This window comes from Leiobunum rupestre, chromosome 11 (genome assembly GCF_980474605.1).
Source record: "Leiobunum rupestre chromosome 11, qqLeiRupe1.1.hap1, whole genome shotgun sequence".
Lineage (NCBI taxonomy): Eukaryota > Metazoa > Arthropoda > Arachnida > Opiliones > Sclerosomatidae > Leiobunum > Leiobunum rupestre.
Genome location: NC_143394.1, coordinates 7,489,697 through 7,497,713, shown reverse-complemented (window position 1 = coordinate 7,497,713; position 8,017 = coordinate 7,489,697).

The following is an 8,017-nucleotide window of genomic DNA, read 5'->3' as shown; positions in this document are numbered from 1 at the left end:
ATAGAAATTGAAAAGTTGTCTGCTATTTCTTCACATAATTAGTTGACTGATATTAAGGCAGATGGCGCTATGATTCCTATGCTCGAAGCCTATGCTTCTATTGTGCGTTTGTACTTATAGGATTCTTGTGCTTTACCACGGAGCACACATTGCGCCGTCATTTAAGAGAAGCCCTCTAATGTTGCGTAGCGCCATCTTGAGCTTAGTGAGTGTAAAAATAATGTTCAATTTTACCTTCCAGCAAACGGTTTACAAAAATATTTCATTTTGAGGTAATTTTATTGAGCACGAAAGTAAGCGTGATTTTTCGTAGTCACGTGGCTTCATAATGAAACTAGAATTGGTCAAACGGTTAGGCTAGATTAATTGTTCGTGGAATTATTTTAGAAGAGACACCTAGTTCTAGATTGACAGCGTCTATTTCGTCTACACTATACTTTATTCCGAAACGTATTCTGGAAAATTAGCAAAGTTAGGAAGATGCTAATTTCGTTCTAAGAGATTTAGCCACGGTCACACTAGAGCTGAAAACCCAGTTTAGGTCGGTTTGAATGCCAGTTTTGATAATTCTTGGTTCACACGTGCGAAATCGCTTTACCCCGGTTCGCTTATACCAGGAAAGGTACCCGAACCGGCGCATCCCGTCTGACGGACTTTTACCAATGTCCATCGTCGATTACGTGAGACAGGCACATTCTGGGTCCGTTACTTATTTTTTTACTTGAACTTCTCCGCGACTGGTTCGTTACAAACGAATTGTTCGTTTTACAGAACAGGAATAAAGTAGGTCGACCACGGGTTGCCCGCTATGTTCAGTTGGTTTTCCGCTTGCTACAGCCTACTTCCAGGGGCTAGTAGACTACACTTTGAAGCTGTCTGGCGCTCTTTTAACTCATAGTAAGAAAATGGGGGAAAAACTGACATACTTCTCAACTCACCCCCTACAACTCCATAAAATTTTTGCTTAACCTTTTGAAACATCCTGTATAATGCATTATATATATTCATGGCCAAGGCTTAACGCCATTTCAAATTGTGACCCGAATTTTGGAAATATCCCAAAACAATTAGTTAATCATGTTTACTATCCATACAGTAATGTTATTTGACGTTATTTAGAATTTTAGTCCCATTATTTTGCAAAATACTATTATTTTACTTCCCCGCCTTGTCGTTTTGAAAACTATTATAAGCGAACCGACTTGGACCACGGACTGTAAATTTTAGAGGACCGGTATTCCCGAGGTATTTTAAGCCCCGTTCACCGATCAGGCTTACGGGAGTCGCTCAAGGTCATTAAAAAAACTAAAGCGCGTGTCATTCGGTCGGCCAGATTTCCAGATAACATGCGGGGGGGGGGGTCTATCTCTATGCGTGGTACAAATGACCTTGACGGACTCTCTCTCTCTAGTTCGAAGTGATTGATGCTCGGGGAAACCAAAATTCTACAGGGGAAGGCTACGCTTTACTCGTCCTCTAAAATTTACAGTCCATGCTTGGACGAAATGCTTCCCGAACCAACACGAAGCGATTTCTCACGCTAGTTTTCAAAACTAGTTATCTAAAACGAAGCGATTTTAGGTGTAAGTGTGAACCGATTTACGCAAAGAAGAACATGAGAACAGATCCGGTGTTACGCTGTATAACCAACACCCCGCTCCATTTTAGGATCCATCTTGATTTTAGGTCTAGAATACCATCTCTTGAATGGAGTCCAAAGTATTATTATTTTAATTAATTATTATACATATATTAGTTTGTTAGCTAGTATGTTATATTTTATAAGATTAATAAAACGCGCATAAATTAAATTTCATTCATATTATTTGGTCGTTTATTAGTTATTAAGTAATTTGAATAATTACTAATTAATATTAGAAAAAGAACTCATTTAAGTTTCAATTTTCTGGTCACAACATTTTTCAAAAGGATATATAGATATAGATAGAAATTTTGAAAATTAATTATTTGTAAAAGTTGTAATTATTAATACTTTAGATTTCACTCAAGAGATGGTGCAAATTCGTTGTTATATTATTTCCAGGAATTCCAGCACGGCGTCTTCTAATGGTGTCTTTTAAACTGATAAACCCTTGAGTAATTATTATATTTATAAAGGCTTCGTCGCGATAAAAGGGAATAATTAACGTTCAATTAATTATTTCTCAACTCTTTAATTACGTGTAAATGATGAGCTCCTCGAGAACGCTTCAAATAACAAATTTACTCGAAGCCCGGCTTGCTGCTAATAAAGCAGAGATGTCATACGTGTTAGAGATTAGACAAGGCTTATAACGGCTATCGCGGTTACCGGACGCCTTGATGTTTGTTGACATAATCTGGCAGAAATTACTTGCCAAAACTTTCCTGTCAGAGTCACTCGCGCGTAATGAATTTGAGGATGTAAGAAGAGGGAAGGTTTCTTTAAATAGATGGCGCTGGTATAGGTACATTTTAACCCACTTGGCTGATTTCCATATCGTTCCTAGATGTTAGGCAAAAAACGTTTAGAAATGTTTAGTCGCGTTTTTAAGATACGATTAGACATAGCCGACGACAGCGACTGAAATAAATTCGGATAAACAGTCTAAAACACTTTTTTGTATATTATTGGGCCATTTTTTATTAATGTTTTCACACTTGAACAAACATTTGCGTTTCAGGGTGAGCCGAACTGTGACAAAAAAAAATCTGTTAGCTGAACGTTTTCGCGTCTGTTGAATCAAAAACTCATTAACAAAATTCTCTGGCTAGGATTTAAAATATGTTATCAGTATGTCTTAAATCGACTATTGGTTGAACCATAAGACTATCAACTCTAAGTTTGAATCGAAAGGCAGTGTTGGTTCAAGCTAACGACTGTCGAAAGTACAGCGCTAAATCCACCCGGTGGCGGAAAAGAGAAACGTAAGGCGTCCCGCAATGCATGATGCCAGCTGCTTTAGTAAGAGAGAATAGCGTAGAGAGAGAAAGGGGGAAGGAAGAAGCTTCAATTTATCTCTACCAGGTGCCGATACTATCGTCTGATTTCTTCTTTTTCGTCCGTCCAGTGGTGGTACAAAGGGCGCTATGCGCGTTTCAAACTTAGGGTTGATAGGCTTATGGTTGAACAAAGATTGTATTCAATTATATTTGGGAATAAAGTCTACGTTGAGACGATTTTCAGCTTTGCAGCTCGATGGGGTTGTCACTTAAGAAATCTGGTGTACAAATAGTGAGAAATCGAAATAATTATTTCCTGAAATCTAGAAATACAGGATAAATATTAGAAATCTAGAAATACAGGATAAATATTAGAAATATAGAGAAATCCAAAGAAATATTAGAAATCTCGAGAAATTCAAAGAAAAATTAGAAATCTCGAGAAATTCAAAGAAATATTATAAATCTAGAGAAATCCAAAGAAATATTAGAAATCTCGAGAAATTCAAAGAAAAATTAGAAATCTAGAGAAATCCAATGAAATATTAGAAATCTCGAGAAAACCAAAGAAATATTAGAAATCTCGAGAAATTCAAAGAAAAATTAGAAATCTCGAGAAAACCAATTAAATATTAGAAATCTAGAGAAATCCAAAGAAATATTAGAAATCTCGAGAAATTCAAAGAAAAATTAGAAACCTCGTGAAATTCAAATAAATATTAGAAATCTCGAGAAAACCAAAGAAATATTAGAAATCTCGAGAAATCCAAGGAAATATTCAAGAAATATCGGAAATATTTGGAAATCAGAAATCTGGTGTACAATTTTTTTCCAAGTGGCTACCCCCTCGTTGCAGCTGTTGTCTTCCGACGCGATTGAGGCGCCCGCTGGTGACGTTTTTCCTCCCCCTTTCCGTTCGTCTCGTCATAGTCATTCTCTTTTAAGCATAGGTATATTCTTGGTTGAACCTAATAAAATTTAATTTAATTTGTGCAAACAATATGAAAACCAAAAGAACAGTCTAAAACACTTCTTTATTATTTTAATGTTTTTCACACTGTCACAAACATTTGTGGTTGTGTTTTCAAATAATCTGGTAGATGGCAGCATTAACAACTTATATTTAACAATGAGAGTCCCTGTATCTGTCAGGTGCGTTTGCGTCTTTGGTACTGAACTGAACCGAAGCCGCTGTCATCTATGAGATGGTTCGTGAACTAAACCACTTTTTTTTTCCATTTTATGAAATAAAACCATCATCCCACACAAGTAACGATAAATTTAGGCAAAGACGGGCAGTATCTTGAAAATCAGTATTATAAATCACTGATAATGTCTTCACCATTCAACAAACAACTCTTTGGCAAACTTGTTATTTTGACAACAAATTCGCGAATATATTAAGGCTAGTAAATTCGAACTATGAATGTTTTTATGGACCTGTTAGTTAGTCCACGCGTCGTTGTCATTTTCTTTTAAACGATTATTATTTCGCACCAACAGTTAACGGATTATGTACACAATTAAGATATTTACAACTCTCCTAACATTCTCCTAGGTTTGATAATCACGCGATGTTTAGCTTTAGTTTGTGTTTGAAGACAAAAGCAACTCTCCGCTCGTTTTAGTACCGATATTAACCGCTAGATGTCATTCTTAATACGGAAGGAAATTAATCCAATTTTGCTTAATAGACACTGATTGCTATTCATTAGAAACTAAATAGCCAAATCGCTACTCCCTAAAATGCATAGGTGGCATAGTTGGCATAGTTTCGGCATAGGTCGATTTCCTACCGTAAACGTTGCTACTATAGCAAGTAAACCAAGGAGCGGAATCACTATTTATAAGGCATTGTTGTTTTGTATCCGGCATAGCTCTTTTTGTCGAGATTCGTAGGCATAGAATACATTCCACGCCCGACTTTACCTGGTGCGTAAGGCTTGGTGCTGTCCTCTAGGTTGCGTTATAGATGACCCATAGCATTTTTTAGTATGGGGTTCAAACCGCCACGTTTCTCATGGGCCGATGTCGCGTCGGTCGATTTTAGGGAGCTATGCCAGAGAGCTGCAAAAAGAGCTATGCCTGATACAAAACAACAATGCCTGATAAATAGTGATTCCGCTCCTTGGTTTACTTGCTATAGTAGCAATGTTTACGGTAGGAAATCGACCTATGCCGGAACTATGCCAACTATGCTATAAGTAACGCCGGGTGGCAGAAATGTGAAATTCGTTGATACACAACAAATATGGAAGTTCATACTGCCCTATAAAGAGCTATTTAAATTCTATGATGGATTTTTTTTATCAGAAAAAATGTTAACGTTTTTCCAGACCTCCACTATACTTTCAAATATTTTATATATCGCTTTCCTTTTGACTGCTCTTAAGCGCTCGAGATCACCGCGATTAACGTTCTCGTGTTCCATTTGTGTGCCCGGATCTGATCCGAGCGTACAAATGGGTAAATTTTCGGCGTCTTCCATATTTACACGAGTTCACTCGAACTCGATCTGTGGATTTGGACGGATCAAGCGTTTGAGATGGCTCAAATAGTATGTGTTCTCTGGCTTGTTCGAAACATTTTCTCACGAGTGAGATCAAGGACATCGGAAAGAATCTCGAGCAGTCAAACGGGAAACGCAATAAATCCACAAATTTCGTCAAAACGTGACGTGTTATTACTTTGAAATTTAAACGCAATCTTACGATTTTGGTCGCTAGATGGCAGCTTTGTAATTATAACTCAATCTTACGATTTTAGTCACTAGATGGCAGCTTGGCAATTATAAGGCAATCTTATGATTTTAGTCGCTAGATGGCAGTTTTGTCTAAGATTGGGCATTTTCCTATTAGTAATATCTTTTGAGGAGCTGAGTTTTGCTTTTATTTAGTATTTATTTTGATGTATTTAGGTTTTATTTAAATATTATTTTAGGTTCGTGTTTAGGATGGCTATTGGAACACGCAAATTATAGAGGGTGTCCCCAAAAAAATCCCAAACTCTATTTGTACAACGTAATTGGACTTTTTATGACCTTTTCTTCTGTTAGGGGACATTTGAAAAAAAAAAGGTTTCAATGACCTTGAACAACGTCTTCGATGTCATATAACACATTTAACGATAAATGGCTTACGCCAAGCCTAACTTACCAATGTTGGAAGCATAGAAATTAAAGGTTAAACACAATTTGGTGACTAAAGGTTTTATGTCGTATCATTGGAATTGAGGTTGATATAATTTCTCAATTCAAGGCCATCCAATTTTTCATAAACATTTCGTTGCATACACAGTTTTTGAGTTATTTTTTGTGGACATACTGTATATGTATATATATATATATATTTAGATTATGTAAATAATCCGCTTTAAAGCTAATCAGAAGATTTAATTTCCAGTTTTAGTCTTTACCAATGTATTAGTCGAGATAAATCTATTATTAGTTTAAACATCTTAAATTATTTTTTTCCCTAATTTCATAGAATTTCCGTTTTACCACATTTAATTTCAACAACGTTGCCTATGGTCGCTACAATATCAATTTTGTTAAGCCTAACATTTAATTTATTATTACGTTCTAAATATGGAAAAACATTGTTTATTGGGTTAGCACATCTATTTTTGTTAATTTAACAACAGATATAGGTTTTTAAAGAACTCATTTACGAAAATGAGAACAAGTAAGTTAGTCATGTTAAGGTAGCGAAATATGAACATGGTGTCGCCATCTCTGCGGTCAATTTCAACACAATTATTTGAAAATAACGGTCAACGAATGAAATGGGTAAATTTATAAATTAAAATATTTAAACGTTTTAAACTTTTATAAATTTTGGTAAAACAGAGGGCGTGTCAATTTTGTGGGCGGGGACTAAGAATATGTTAATTTGCTATCGACGCGGTAGGCGTGGTTTAAAAAGGGAAACGGCGCTTCTGAAGGATAGTAGCCTTAAAGTTTTAACCGCTGGTGCAACAGACTGTGCTCAGAAGTTCTCACGTGCGTAAATGAGTTCTTGGTTTTATTAATGCTATTTGCTTGTTCTTGGTTTTTTTAATGCTATTTATGCGTTTATTTTGGTTGTATATCATCACAGTTGAAGCCTTCTAAGCCATGGTTCCCATTTATTTCAATATACCTTTAGTTTACACCAGAATATACCCAGAGCGAAAGATTAAATATTTAATTAACTTTATTTATAATTAATTTATGGAACCATTCCCTCTTTATATATTATTTAATTAATCAATAAAATATTTCATTATATTTAGCCAGTGAGCAAATTTAATAGGACGAGAAATTCAAAATTGAATTTAAAATAACGATTTATTTTTAAAAATTTCTCATCGTTGAAAAAATGTTCTTTTGATCACAGGTCGTGTTTGGTTTTATTTGTAAAAACGTTTTCGGATATTTATATATGAGAAATGAGTGTTTCAAAATATCATGAGTTTATTAGAAGTGAAACTATTTTGAAAAAATTCATCTGGGTTTTCAACTTGTTTTCGTTTCGTTCTCAGCTCAGTTCAATCTGTTCCCCACAAAGTAGCCGACCGTAGACCATTTAAAGAATAATTACTTTAATCATGTTTAGAAAATTACTCGCCACAAGTGGTTTTTCTGGAGTTTTCTTGCGTTTAATCGTTTATCGACCTTGATCGATATCTTAACGATCGATCGACTTCACGCTTACCAACATCTTAACGATAAATCCACTTCATTCTTACCGAAATTTTAACGATCAACTGTTTTTTACACACTGTCGACTGAGTACCTCAACGACTATTCTTGATTAATAATAATAATCAGCACCACCTTAGGCTCAAATATGAAACGGTTTTATCATCCTTAGAATTCGCGTAACTAATCGATACCGTTAAGAGAAATCGTCGTTAAATCTAACAATTATTCGTTAGTTAAACAGATATCGATCAAGTTATTGATATTTTGACGATAAATCGACCCATTATGGTCAGTAACCTCAAATCATATGATAAGAAAAATCAAAATTTAATTTAATTTGCGCGTAAACGTTTCGGCCATTGCAGAATTTTTTCAAATGAATTAGTTAAATAAAATTTAAACATACAACTC